Raw genomic sequence first — 14,242 nt, forward strand, 5'->3', positions numbered from 1 at the left:
TTTTAAAAGCTCATAGGGATTAGGTTCAAAGGGCGAATGACATTGTGAAAAAATGTTGGACTAACCTCTTAAATTATTTGTAGTTTCCTTTGCTATAGTCAAAATTAAAAAAAAAAAAAAAAAAAAAAACAAAAACAAAAAACACCCTATTTTAACTTTTGCTACTCATCTAAAATTCTGTTTTATTTTCATACCACCAAAAGTTAAAACATATAGCTTACGCTACCAGAAATCATGAGGTTTCGTTAAGTGAGGCCCATTATTTCATTAAATAATGATTTAATTTATTAGAAAAACAAATAAAGTTTTTTAAACGTGGTACCCCTGAGTTATTGGGTTTTCTACATTGTACCCTTCAAAATCCAAAGTTCTACAAGGAGCCCTTGAGTTTTTGGGTTTTTCTACATAGTACCCTTGAGTTGTAAAATAAATAACTCTAACTTAATTTGACTCAAATTGACACCATCTAAATGATCTATTTACCACTTGTGTATTTTTATTCGATGGAGGAACCACCGATTTTGTCATTATTTGCTGTTTAATGGAAGTTTTGTATGATTGTTTGAGATGGAAGATAAGAAATTTTTTTACTCCTACTTAACTAAAAGAGCTTGTTTCAGAGTTGTTAGTCCTTTTTTTTTTGCAATAAACCGCTAGTTTTGTCTTTGAAGGTGCTAAATAAGTCGTTTAGATGGTTGGCTTGAGTCAAATTAATTTAGAGTCATTTATTTTATAACTCAAGGGTACCATATAGAAAAGTCCAAAAACTTAAGGGTACAATGTAAAACAAACTAACAACTCAAGGTTACCTTGTAGAAATTTGAATTTGGGAGGGTACAAGATAGAAAACTCAAGGGTACCAGGTAGAAAAACCCAAAAAAAAAAAAAAAAAAAAACTCAGCCACTCTAGCCCGTCAGCCACCCCTTCCCTCTTCGTGCAGCATGTCGACGCCCAAACGATCCCCCAGCCCCGATGACCCCATTTTCCTCACCCAAAAATCGACACCCCTAACCCCAAACACCACTCTCAATACCACTCTAAACGAATTTAGTGTTTCATTTTTACCCGTTTAGGGTGGTTTCATGGAAGGATGGGGCCTAATGGTGTTGCCTAATGCCTATGCTGGTGTTATTGGTAGGGATTGCAATTGGTTGCTGCTATCCTGATTGACCGAAATTGGTTGCTTGATGTCGCTGCGATTGGTTGCTTAATACCGCTACTGTCGCGGTTACTAGTGCGTTGGGTGAGCGGTGATGGGAGTATCGGGTGGTTGTGCAACAGTGTTATTGGCAGTGATGGTGGTCGATTGTGAGTTGCTGTGTTTTGGATGATGTCGTTGGCGGATAATGGAGCAGATGAAATTTGAGTTGATTGCTGGAGGTGATGAAAGTGACGGTGGAGAGAGGTGTTGTGATGGTGGTGAGACAGAAGCTGTTGTGCGTGTGATTAGGAGGTTGTTGGTGATTGATTGTTGGTGCGAGCATGGAGTAGGGGTTGTTGGAAGGGGGAGGGGTACCTAGAACGTGGTTGACCCTACTAACGAAATAGTAACCAATTCTGTTAAGTGGTAGCAAAACATATGTTTTTTTTCTTATATGAGGTAGTAAAAATTTTTAAAAAATTTAGATGGATAGCAAAGTCAAAATGTTTTTTTTTTTGAATTGTAGTCAAAATGGTGTATTTTAGTGGTAGCAAAGCTCAAAATTTCTTTATTATTACTAATATTGATATTATTTGCTCAAAATTATTTTTTTAATTGCTTTATTACAATCAAGTAGATTTAATTCATATTTTATAGTACGAAATAGGAAAAACAAAAAATATCACGTTACAGTGCATCAGATTGACTTTAATACAACAATCTATAACAATAACTATTAAAGGTGAAACCGGAAATGACTAGTGTCATGTCCTTTTTCAAAAATTTCATGCCAAAATAATAAATTTTTTATTTTTCCAAAGCTTTCTAGAGAATATTTAACACTATGTAATAATATTTCCCTACATATAACTTTGTAACGTAATCCATTTCTAATTAGTTGTGCATGTAATACTCCCACTATTTTCTTAAGCATGATATAATTTATTTTTTATTTTTAATTTGTAATTATAAGTTTTTCATCTTATTTTGCTATTACAAAATTATGAGTTGTCAATTTCGGATTGAGGGAGAGGCTCAGGCTTGTTTTGGTAATTCCGCTCTACAGTCTGAATTGCAGGCTTGTTTACCCGTCTCCATATTCTTACTGATTGTAGTTCAAAACTGATTGCTCTTCAGGATCGGATGATATATATGTTCTTGTTCCTTCCTTTTGTGCGTGCAATATTTTGAAGGTTCCTCGGCCTACTGTTATACTATGTTTGGATAACAATAGTGAAGGGAAAGGAAAAGGAAGGAAAAAGAGGGAAGAGAAAAGGAGGTGAAAGAAGGGACAATGAGACCTTCCAATTTCCTTCCAAATCTCTCCAACAATGGAGGGATTTGATTTATTAAAAGTGGAAGGAAAATAGATCCCTCCAATTTCCTCCCGTTCCCTCCTTACATTAGATATCTAAACAAGGGAGGATGCATCATTCAATTTCTCTTCTCTTCCTTTAAAAGGGCCTTTACTTTGTTTTACATTCTAGTTGTTTTTGGGCTTTTTTTTATTTTTATTTTTTTAAAAGTTCTCTCTCAAAACAAAATAAAAAAAATAAAAATATAAACAGTTTTTACAACTGTCTAATAATACCATACCTTCATAAGAATATTACGGAGTATGTAATTAGGTATTCCCTCCGTCCCTAAATTATATTCCTCCTATTTATTTTTGGTCTTCCAAAATTACATTCCTCCTTTTCGATTTTTGGTAAGTTTTTTTGGTAAATAAACTCTCTTTTTCTGTTTTATATTTAATGCTTTCTCACTCATCCTTACCTAATCTCACTCATAATCCTTGTGCCAAATTACAATGAACATGATTGGTAAAAAATTTTCAATTAGGAGCATGTGATTGGTCCTTTTTTTTGCAAAGGATTGATTACATGTGATGTGTAATAACTAATCTATCTTTGTACTTGTCATTGCATTATCTAATTATTGTTATTTGTCTTATTCTTCCCTCCTTACTTCCCATGTAAATTTCCAATAAGAAATGTAATTTAGGAACGGAGGGAGTAATACTAAATTAACTTTTACATTATAAATTTGTGTTAATCATAAAATATTTTGTAGGAAAATTTGTAGGAAAATTATTAACACCCTCAATTATTAACAACTTCACTGTTGCTGTGATGCTAATTTTGTAGGAAAATTTGTAGATAACTCAAACCGACTCGACCAAACTTAACCCAGCTGATGGGTCTCTAAATGAGTCCCTTTTATTGCCTTTAATACTGGAGCAAAACAATATATGTTGCTCTTTTAACAATGTCTTGTCTCCATCGACTGATACCCAAGTTTCTACCACCTTTGATATTCTATTGTCCATTAAATCGACAACGGTAAATGCACGAACTGAACCTCCCAAGTCTAGAGGTGTTTCACCCTGGGTACAATGGCTCCATTCAAGTACATAGTATTATCACTAGCAAAAAAAACCATCTTACGGGAGCCCCCATCCAGCATTTCTTTATGCATGTGCCCGAACACAACCAAAGGGATGGAGTTAGTACTAGTCGCTTTTACAAGAGATATCGCTTGAGCCAAATCTGCAAGATAAACTCAACTTTTCAGCTCATCCAAGTCGTGTCTACATCAATATCCATGTTTATGTACATAATTTTATTAGTTGCACCGTAGGGAATACACAGTATTTTAAGAGAAACATAAAAAGATAAAAACAGAGCCGATGCAACAAGAGAAAATCCATGTACCAAAAATGGATTTCAACACTAGAAAACTAAGAGAAAAGTTACCAAGAAGGCATCAGGCATCTCGTGTATCACTTCATTAAGCAAACATTCAATTAATTACTATGTATTCTAAACAAATGTGAGAAGATTCTTTTGAGACATGGGGAGTACAGAGGTATCTCAAAAGCTAACCCAGCGCAACAAATGTTGTTTTTAAACCCATGAAAGTTTAATGCTTAATCTTCAAAAAAATAAAAAAGAAAGTTTAAGCCAAGACTCACCTTGTTAAACAGATAACATTCATTTTGGTTAATTTCTTAGGTACTATATTTACATTTTCCTAGTGTTGTGAAAGGTCAGAGTGGAACAGACCGATAAATCATATGCCAGTTAGTCACCAATTTAAATCACTAAGGCATTGTTTGGTTGTATATAAACTTTTTTTTGGGGGGACGATAAATCATATATCAGTCTGTCACCAATTTAAATCACTAAGGTATTGTTTGGTTGTATAATTAGCCTTTTTTTTCTTTTTCTTTTTCTTTTGGGGGGGGGGGGGGGGTGGGCGGTTGAACATTAATATTAATTTGAAAATAGGGGATTTGCTTGGTTGGCTATAAAAAAGTAAAAATGTGAGAAGTGCAGATTCATGAGATTTTCCAATTCCCACAAGACCATGGCAATTACATACAAGCCCCCCCTTGGTAACTCAAAAGACCCCTTACTTGCAAATACCTTCATAAAAACCAAACAAGTTTCATTATTTCCTAGAAAATTTGATGTGGGATTTTAATTCCAATGAAATATGCCTATGGAATCAGTGGCGGATCTAGGATTCCAAAGTAGAGGTAGCACTAAACGAGTAAATGATAGGGGGAAAAAATATACACTGGAGTACTAACTTGAGACTTAAAAAAAGAAGCTAAATCTAAGCTGGTAATAACACATCAAGTTAAATTTTTTTGCATAATGTAATGGGATTTTGTATTTTTGTATAAAAAGTTACCACCAAAATTTTAAATATCTATAAATTTGAGTTATTTTTACAAATAAAATTATGTAAAATATATATTGAAATACTTCGCATTACAATCATATAAATTAGTCAAATTAATAAGAAATTACTAATTTTGTTAACGGACAATTTTATTCCATACTAAAAATTGTTCTTAACCATATTTTGATGAGAGTTATTTTAGCTAATTATAAATGTCAAAAAAGTGAAAAGTGATTTGGGGAAAAATCAAGTAATGATGGAAGTCATATTTATTTGATCTACTCTACTAAGTATTTGAAAATTTGAATATAAACGTGAAGAAATAGGAAAGTAATTTGGATATTTAAAAATAATAAAGCATGGATAGTTTTCAAAAATAAAAATAAACAAAGATATAGAAATGAACCGAAAAAAGTAAAAAAATATGGGGGGGGGGGGGGAGGATTCGAACCTAAGACCCCAACTATACTAGAAAGTTTCATTCACCTGCTTAGTTACACTGAAACACCTTGTAAAGTTAACATTGTTTAATCGTTATATCTTATTTTAAAGGAGGCCTTTTTGTAAACAGTTTTTTTTTCTTTTTTTTTTTGGGGGGGGGGGGGGGGGGTAGGTCACTACGTCGATCCGCCAGTGTATGGAATTTTACTTCCTATAACAGCCAAATATATATAAAAAAAAAAAGGTCAAGAACGAGTCAAAAATAGCAGGAACCAGTTCAGTAAAACTGACAAACTAGATTCAAAGTTTCCTATATTATACAAATTATTTTGAACTACACAAAACAAAATAAGAAAACTGGTTTGTGAAATTCATTGTACCAGTTATTCATCGGATAACTAGGGTCATGTGTTCACTGTCATGTCCATTACATTAATCTATTCGTTTAAAATCTTGAAATACTACAGTAGAATACAAAAATTTGATAGTCATGTAACACTAAAGGTTCAATGTTATTATATAAGCAAAAACCATTTCATTTGTCCTTTTTTTTTCTTTTTCACTCGTCCTTTATAAGGGCAAAACCCATTTTATTCATCTTTTATAAAGGATGAATAAAAATGTTGCTGTTAACTTAAATACACCTTGACCTGCCCAGGTCCTATACCCACCGAAATGTAAATTCTCAACTCATGTTTACCGAGCCGTGTGAAAGGTGTACTCACATGGTATCATTTTCAACTTGATATAAAATAGAGCTGACTCGTATTATACTGAGTCTGACCCTTCTTTAAAAGTGGATTTTTTTTTTTATGTTGATAGTTATTTACACAACTCAATCTTGATTATGACACTCAATATACTGAATGCAAAATCAACACAGATCTACAACAAGGATATGTAAAAAGAAGATGGTATATCCAAACTAGGAAAGTGAGCTAACATATCAGATTTATCTAAACCTGAAAGTTCGGGAACAAGTTAAGCAATTTCATCTTGACCCGAAAGAAACGGGACATAAAACAAACCCAAACATAAACGACTCGGCCAACCTGACTGACCTGACTTAGGCCCTGTTCACTTCACCTTAAAAAAAATAATATTAAGTAAAAATAATTTCAGTTCAGTAAAAATAAGTCCAGTTGAGTAAAAATAAGTTCAATACAATAAAATTCAGTTATCAAAGAAGAATTATATTAGAAAATTAGTAAAAATAATTTATGTTCAGTAAAAAATAATTAAGTTCGGCAAATATAATTTTGTTTCAGTAAAAATAATTTCTAGTTCAGCAAAAAATAAGGTGAAGTGAACAGGACCTTACATGAATAACTTTATCGTCCACAATTAGTCATCTCCATCCCATTGAGAACAATGCAAAATGGCCACATAAATAACTGAGTGCAAATGAAACATTTAAACTGGGATCATTTTACCTGGATCCCCATTGTCTCCACCGCCTTCCCAATCCTTGCCACACATGTCATCCACACCCGAACCAAGACCTGTACAAACAATATCCAAAAGTTCAACAAAATTTCTACAATCTCCAGCAATTGTATTTAAGCTCGACTACCTGTCGGCCCATTATGCGAGAGAAATATAATTGAGTGGTCTTCTGGAGTTCCACTAGCAGCCATATGAATTTTATGTGCACTTTCTTCCATGTTTTGGACTCCATATCTGACCTCAAATTATTAATCAAAAGCAAACATTAAAAAGCTAAACAGGTCTTGCAATTTTAAAGAGAAAAAACCCCAATCAGCGAATGCAATCATATGTAAGCTATATACATGAAATCAAAAATTGTGTGATGATCAGACATAATAATATAATCCCTTTGATTTGGTTCCCTCAGAACAATGCTTTGGTGTCAACAGTTCAGAAAGGAAATTTCTGCAAATCCCCTAAAGTGTCCAAAAAGTCTGGAACAATGGAATGAGGCCATGTAACATTGCTTTCATTAAAATTTTCCATTATGATGGTAAGCTACAAGAACACCAACCTCCCGGTAGAGTAATTTTTTAAATTTGTGGTTGAAAGGATTAACAAGAGAGAAAAGTGGTGGGGTAAATTTAGTGGTTGTGAAAGTAAAGTTATGGTCCCCACCTACTAAAAATAGTACAAGGCAAACTTAAACGGAGCGTACTAAAAAGAAAATTGAGAAATATTTAGGGATAGAGGGAGTAACAATCGCAAGGTAGCAAAAGAGAAAGGAGAACGTAAAGAAGGAAGTTACAAGGAGTACAAAAACCCACATGCCGCAAAAGAGAAATGCAGGAAGCAAACGATGATAAGAATGATGATGCTCCACTGCACTCCATAACAAAACATGGGTACCGTTTTGTGTCATGGATCCAAGCAATCCAAGTCTCAAAGCGGCTCAACCTCCAATTAGGGTCTATGCAAGAAGAAGGAAAGTCAATCAAGAGCAACCAAGGGCTGCAACAGGGGACACTCCCATGGCTTGACAACTCCAATTGAGAAGATGACAAAAGCAATTAAAGATCAGAGAAGGAAAGGAAGGCAACTAGTTTCTTTCTTCTTTATCTATGTTTTTCTTAATTTAGCTTAAGCATCACATGTATCCCTAAGGTCAGCTTGACCATCTTAGTTTAAGTATGGTAGTAGTAGTAAGAGAGAGATTATCTAGAAGATTGAAAATAAATAAATAAATAAATAAATAAAAATCAGAGGTTCTGCATAATAATTAACAATATAAAAACAGATAGCAATACCACAACCAGCATGGAATGCATCAAAATATAGGACGGCCAATCTAGAACTTTAACCAAATTGATCTACGGAATCCGTACAGAGGATAAAACGTATCTTTTAAAAATAATAATATAATAACAAAAATAATAATATTTTATTCCAAATAAAAATCAATCTTAAAATAATTATTAAATCTAATAATATTAGAATAAAAAAGAACCTTCTAGAAACTTCTAGAAAGTTACAATTAATCCCAATAATTTTAGGAATAATAATTAACATTGGGCCTTCCTCTAGATCATTGGGCCGTATGTAAATAATTAACCGGACCCAGTTTAGTATTTTGGCCATAACTTCCTCAATATTCATCGGAATTGAGCTTATAATATATCGTTGGAAAGGACTTTTCGAGCCCCATCTAATTACACTATTATTGGACCCTTATTATGGACAAAACTAAACTGGTTTGGCTATTTTTAATAAATAGAGTTGTTTTCAAAAACAGAGAGAAGAGAATTTTAAATAAAACTAAACCGGAACACTTGACTCTTCCACACTTTCACCTCATTAGATTATGGTTAACCATGAAAGTCATTAATCATTGGGTTTGGTTTTAGGGAGAGACAAATGGGTGTCTACAGAAGCCCCCATTTTGACTGAGTTTGGAGAAACTTATGTTTCGAAAATAATAGTCAAAGTAGCGATAGGGACGGAGAATGAATCAGAACGTTCTGCGATCCCAAATCATTCTTATAACGCCGATACCTGTAAAACAATGTTAGTTAAACAGATAAAAGACTTAAGAAACGCGTATCTTGCACCGTCGAGCACACGTCTCTGGAGGTAACCGTTTTGTTGCTGCATTTTTTCTGACGACCTTCTACAAGCTAGAGAACGCCATCTTTGAAGGTAACATTGCGTCGTCATCTTCAATATTTCTTGGTGACAATCCTCCACAGTATCTTGGGACACATCGTCGAAAATAACTGTATGTCGTCATCTTCAGGGTTATGGCAGTACGTTGCCACGGCAGTGCGTCGCCGCTATAGACAATCTCTTCTTTATCTTGAGGGACCGTTGAAGGTGACCATATCTCGCCATCTTCAGAATTTGTGACATTATCTCGCCACGGTAGTATCTCGCCACTAGACAACTCCTCTCTATGTTGGGACATCGTCGAAGATCACTCTACGTATTGATCTTTAATATTACTTTTGTACCAATACGTCGGTGCCTCTTCTTTTTGTGAACCATTGCGTCGGTGCTTCTTATGAACCATTATTTCGGTGCCTTGCTATGAGCCAATATGTAGGCGCTTTAAGCTAAGTGAGACGATCTTTTATCAGGTCGATCACTTAATGTGATTGTATCGAGCCGATTACTAAATCATGTCAATTTTGCTTAGAGGGGCTAAATGGCGTACCAAGGAACCCAAACTGCTGCAATAGGTCCACAAAGTCATAATATGGGGCCCAACATTCTGTCGCCGCTCCAGCACCAGCCAGAAATGGATGTCGCCAACATTTGCGTCTGTCGCCAAGCGACAGAGTCTGTCACCTCGCGACAATCCTGTCGTTTGGCGACAGAATCGGGTTTTTAAATACCCGTCTTCTTCATTTTGCTGCTGCTCTGCGTCGTTCATTCTCGCAAAAAAAACTTCGAAACACTCGTTCTTGCTCGTTTCATGGCCGAATTCGCTCAAACTTGTTGCAAAACGAAGCTTTTCTCATCTATTTTCCCGATCTATGTAAGTTTTGCTCAAACTCTACTCGGTTTTTGATGAATTTTGCGTTCTTGTTCACGAATTTTTGAAAAATTCGAATATGTTCATGCTTAATTTGCTTTGTTTGTTGAATTTTATGCCTTGAATTTGTTGGATTATGCTTTTATATTGCCTTGGGAGTATTTTGAGACTTGTTTGACTCAATTTGGTGAAGAAATAAGCAATTCACCATTGTTGGACCTCGTAAGGTCGTGAAGAACAATGTAGCCTGTTCTTCGACTTTTCTTGTACAATTTGTCACAATATTTACCATACATTTACAAGAAATTGTTTGTTTGATTGAAAATGCTAATCATGCTTAGTTGAATTTTTTGCTCTGTTTTAGTACTACGTACTCTGTTTTTGTGAACATAGTATCACGCAGCTTAGGCGATCCTTAGATACTATAGAGCCTTAAAATTAATTACTTTTACATAATTTAGCATGGCTCTCGATCGAGAGACTCACGCCGAGAGGACGAGCCTGCTAGCGAGGGCGAGGACGTCCCATCTACGTCCAGGCTTGGACTTCTGCCGGATTGGAATGAGCGTACTCTGTTTCACGCACCAGTACATCATCTGTCGGAGCGAGTTTGACGCGGTCTTGCAAGTGGGAAGACCCGTAGCCACGGTTCGGGTAATTCCACCATTGGTTCGTGACAGGCTAAAGTCGTATCACCTAATCAAAAGTATTACCTAAATCCACTAACTAAAGTAGATAGGGAAGTAGGGTCGAATCCACAGGGAAACTGGTCTTTCTACTCCTAATTAATTAATATAATCTAAATTATTAAGGTAACCAATTTGTTGTATTTAATATGAAACTATGCTACGGAGATCAAGTTTAGGGAGAAAATCAATAATAAGAAGGCTTAGGGTCATAGGTTCACCAATAATTAATATTCCGGGATAAAACATAACAATCAATCAATCAACATTGCACAAATAACATGATTAGCAGGCTCTCGCAATTTATTAACCAACATAGATCTAACAGGCTCTCGCAATTTACTAGATCTAAGTTCCTATTGAAAATAGCCTTTAATATCAAATTAACATCTGCTCGATTCATCAATTTAATATTGCTAAACAATCACAATCAGATTACATCTGCTCGATTCATAACCCAATTGCAAAGAATTAGAACAATTCAATAAGAAATTACCATGCAATATCAATAATCAACAATAATAAATTATCCCTTCATATTAATTATGGATCCTCCTAAACCCTAGAATTAAACTTCTCAGACATAATTAAAAATAAACAAAACATAATAATTAAACAAGACATGAAGGAATTGAATGAATAAAATACTGAGATTAATTAAGAGAGAAATCGTACCAAGACGGCGGAATTACAATAGAGTTAAGGAACAAGAGAGAATAAGTTTAGAGAGAGAAAGTCTAAGTAGTGAGAGAGAGAATTAAAATCTAGAGTAAGAGAGATGAAAAAGAAGTACTAATCTTGCCTAATAAAATTTCATTAATGCTAAGCAAGCTTATTCGCTAAACAAAACTAAATCGGAAAACAATCCTCCTAAAAACTACACACGCCCGGTCGGGCGAGGGCCCGCCTTTTCTTCCTCAAGAGCTTTCTCGCGCCCGGCCGAGCGCGGCTCCGGGCGCGGGCTACTTCAAACGCTGCTCCGCCCCGCTCGGCTGGGCGCGCCTTCGGGCGCCCCTATTGTGGTTTGGGCGAGGCTTTTGGGCCTCGAATCTCATCCTTTGGGCCTCCAAACTGAGCCCTTAGTCACCGATTGATACCTCCGATCGGTCATGGGCTATCGAACGTGGTCGCGGTCTTCCAATACTTGTAGATGCTCCTCGAAAAACCCGGGAAAATGCTCCAAGTACGCAAATTCCTACAAAACTCAAGGAAAACTACCAAAGCACTGGAAAACACAAATTAGTAATAAAAGTGGCTCGTAGGAGCCAAAAACACTACTAATTACGACCAAGGGACGGGGATAAATATATATATAAAATGAATGCATTAGTTCGCTCTACGACACCTTCATCAACAGAGATGAGGGTTTACGTCGGCTTTGGGAGTCATGTGGGTTGACTCTTCTTCTGGTCACCCGAGCCATGCTTTCATATGACGGGGGTAACCTCGTTGTCCGAGCTTCGGTGGATTTCTTTTGGGACACCACCAACATTTTTCACTTTCCTTGGGGTGAGATGACAGTCACTCCAGCTGACTTCAGCCTCATCATGGGGCTAGAGTTCCAGTCTACTCCTCTACCATTCGATAGCGACATCACGGTCTACTCACCGGTCGTTCTAGAGTTATTGGGTCCGATCACTATTCGGGCTCAAGCTGAGGCTCAGTCGGGACAGATGAGTTCCCGATGTATTCGCCGCTGCACACTGGTTGCAGCTTTTGAGGATGATGCCACCATTCGTGAGCAGCAAGTGCGCATCTTTTTGCTGATTTTGTTGTCAGGGACGTTTTCCCCTAACCGAGGTAGTAGAGTACTTCTTTACTACCTGTCCGCCGTTGCGACCTTCACCTGGTTGGGACATTTGACTAGGCCAGTTTGGCCTATGCGGACTTTCTACTGGGCCTGCGACGCTCCTGTCGTCACAGGTCCTTTTCTGGAGAGGTGGCACTTTCCAGCTTCTGCAGGGTCGTAGAGGTACATCTCTTTCCTCTTTTGAGATCTAGCTCTAGATTAAATGTAAACTTTTACTAACTTTTGCCATTCATGTAGATCTGGTTCTACGAGTACTTTCCCTCACTTGCGCCATCGAGGCCTTCTCCTCGCGTGCTCCCCGTTGCTGCTAGTTGGGGAGGCCGCCGAGGTCCGCCAGAAGTGCTCCGTCTTCGAGAGATGATCCTCTCGGTAGGTTTTTGTAAACACTACTTTTTTTATCATTTTTTTGTGTTAGTCATTTTTCATCTCATATGATTGTTTTGCAAGAGCCCAGCCTGGTCTATTGACCCTGGGCTAACTTCACCATTCCTGTGCTAGCAGCACAGTATACTGCTGAGCATCGGTATTTTCTGGGGACATACGACGCAGTGGTCTACCTAGGAGAGAGGGTAGCCATTCAGCACTCCTCAGACATCTTCGTCGTCCTTGCTCCTCCACCCCGGGACATGTTCCATGATGCCTTGCAGCGGGACCAAGCGAGTGGATCATCTCGGAGTACTCCTTGGAGATCCTACATTCTCCTCGAGCAGAATTACGAGGAGGATCTATTACCGTTGCTAGCACCGGCTCTTGTCCTTTCAGAGGAGGCAGCGGTATGCTTCTATTTTACTTCATTTGTTTTCTAATAGGTAGTCCCCAAGTGATTTCTAACCTTTTGTCTTTCTCAGGCCGGTCTTAGGGAGTTCATTCCCCCGAGGATGTACATACGCTATCTGGGCATGTACGGGCCGATCGAGGAGCTGATTCCGCTAGCTCCGGAGGAGGAGCGGTTCGTGGAGCGCTCCATTCCCCGTCACCAAACTCGGGTAAGCATACTTGTACGTCTTGTTTTTATGTTTGGTTATAAACTGCTACTGACTTAGTTATTTTGGCAGTTTTCTCGCGAGGTGGTAACAGCTATGGCGAGGTGCATAGATGCCTTTCGCAGCCAGCTCGTGAGGTTGCAGAACCGTGCTACCTGTCGTAGCAACGACGCTGAGGAGGTATTACTTCTTGCCTTGGCATCATCTCTTTGTCTTGTTTTTTACTTGTTTTTTAATTTGAATTACTCTTGCAGGGACAACCTATTCCCTCTCGACGCACTCGGTCGAGACCCGAGCCTAGGAGGGAGACTACTAGGTCCGACTCGAGGCGTCGCCGGACTAATTCAGGCGGTCGGGGTGGTCGTTTTGAGGCCGCCCCTATAGAGGACTCAGCGTCGTCTCCTAAGGATGCTCCGACTGGGCTGACCAGTCGAGGTGGGATGGGTGGTGGGACATACGAGGTTGGCTCGTCGTCGCAGCAGCCCTTGCAGCCTCAACCACTATCTGTTGGATATCAGGGTGAGCCGGGTTGGGCTGGCCCTGAGTTGCAGTTTTCGCTGGCTGGCGGCTCGGGAGATAATGAGGGACACTCCACGGAGTAGGACTTTCTTTGATACTTGCAACGTCCCTCATCATTTGCAGCCTCCCGTACCGTAGTTGTACCTGTATTTTTATTTATTTGACTTTGTAGGACTCTGTCTAATTTTTATTTATATGAATCGTGTATTAGACACTTTGTATATATGCAATTATTATTTATTAAACATTTTATCTCCTGTATTTTATTTTGTGTGCGTGTGAGTGTGTGAAAAAATGTGATATTTGCGTAAAATTTCCGTCATTTTTATTATTAATGGAGGGTACCGACTTTCTCCCCCAAAAAAGAAAAATGGAAAAATAAAATGAAGTAAAATATATTTACTAAAAATAAGCCTAAAATTAATTAAGCTTAATTTAAGTAAAAGGAAAAAATGAAAATGATAGAGGTGAAACAAAGTGGGTTTGAATAAGTCAAATCAAAGTCGAATTCG

At 37.4% G+C, this 14,242-nt stretch overlaps 1 pseudogene; it reads right to left on the minus strand.

Annotated features, from left to right (window-relative positions):
- Positions 1–3,249: 3,249 nt before the first annotated feature.
- On the minus strand, positions 3,250–9,630 carry LOC145610603 (uncharacterized; annotated as a pseudogene).
- Between the last annotated feature and the right edge of the window lie 4,612 nt (positions 9,631–14,242).

The sequence above is a fragment of the Chenopodium album genome, chromosome 24, assembly GCF_948465745.1.
Source record: "Chenopodium album chromosome 24, dcCheAlbu1.1, whole genome shotgun sequence".
NCBI lineage: Eukaryota > Viridiplantae > Streptophyta > Magnoliopsida > Caryophyllales > Amaranthaceae > Chenopodium > Chenopodium album.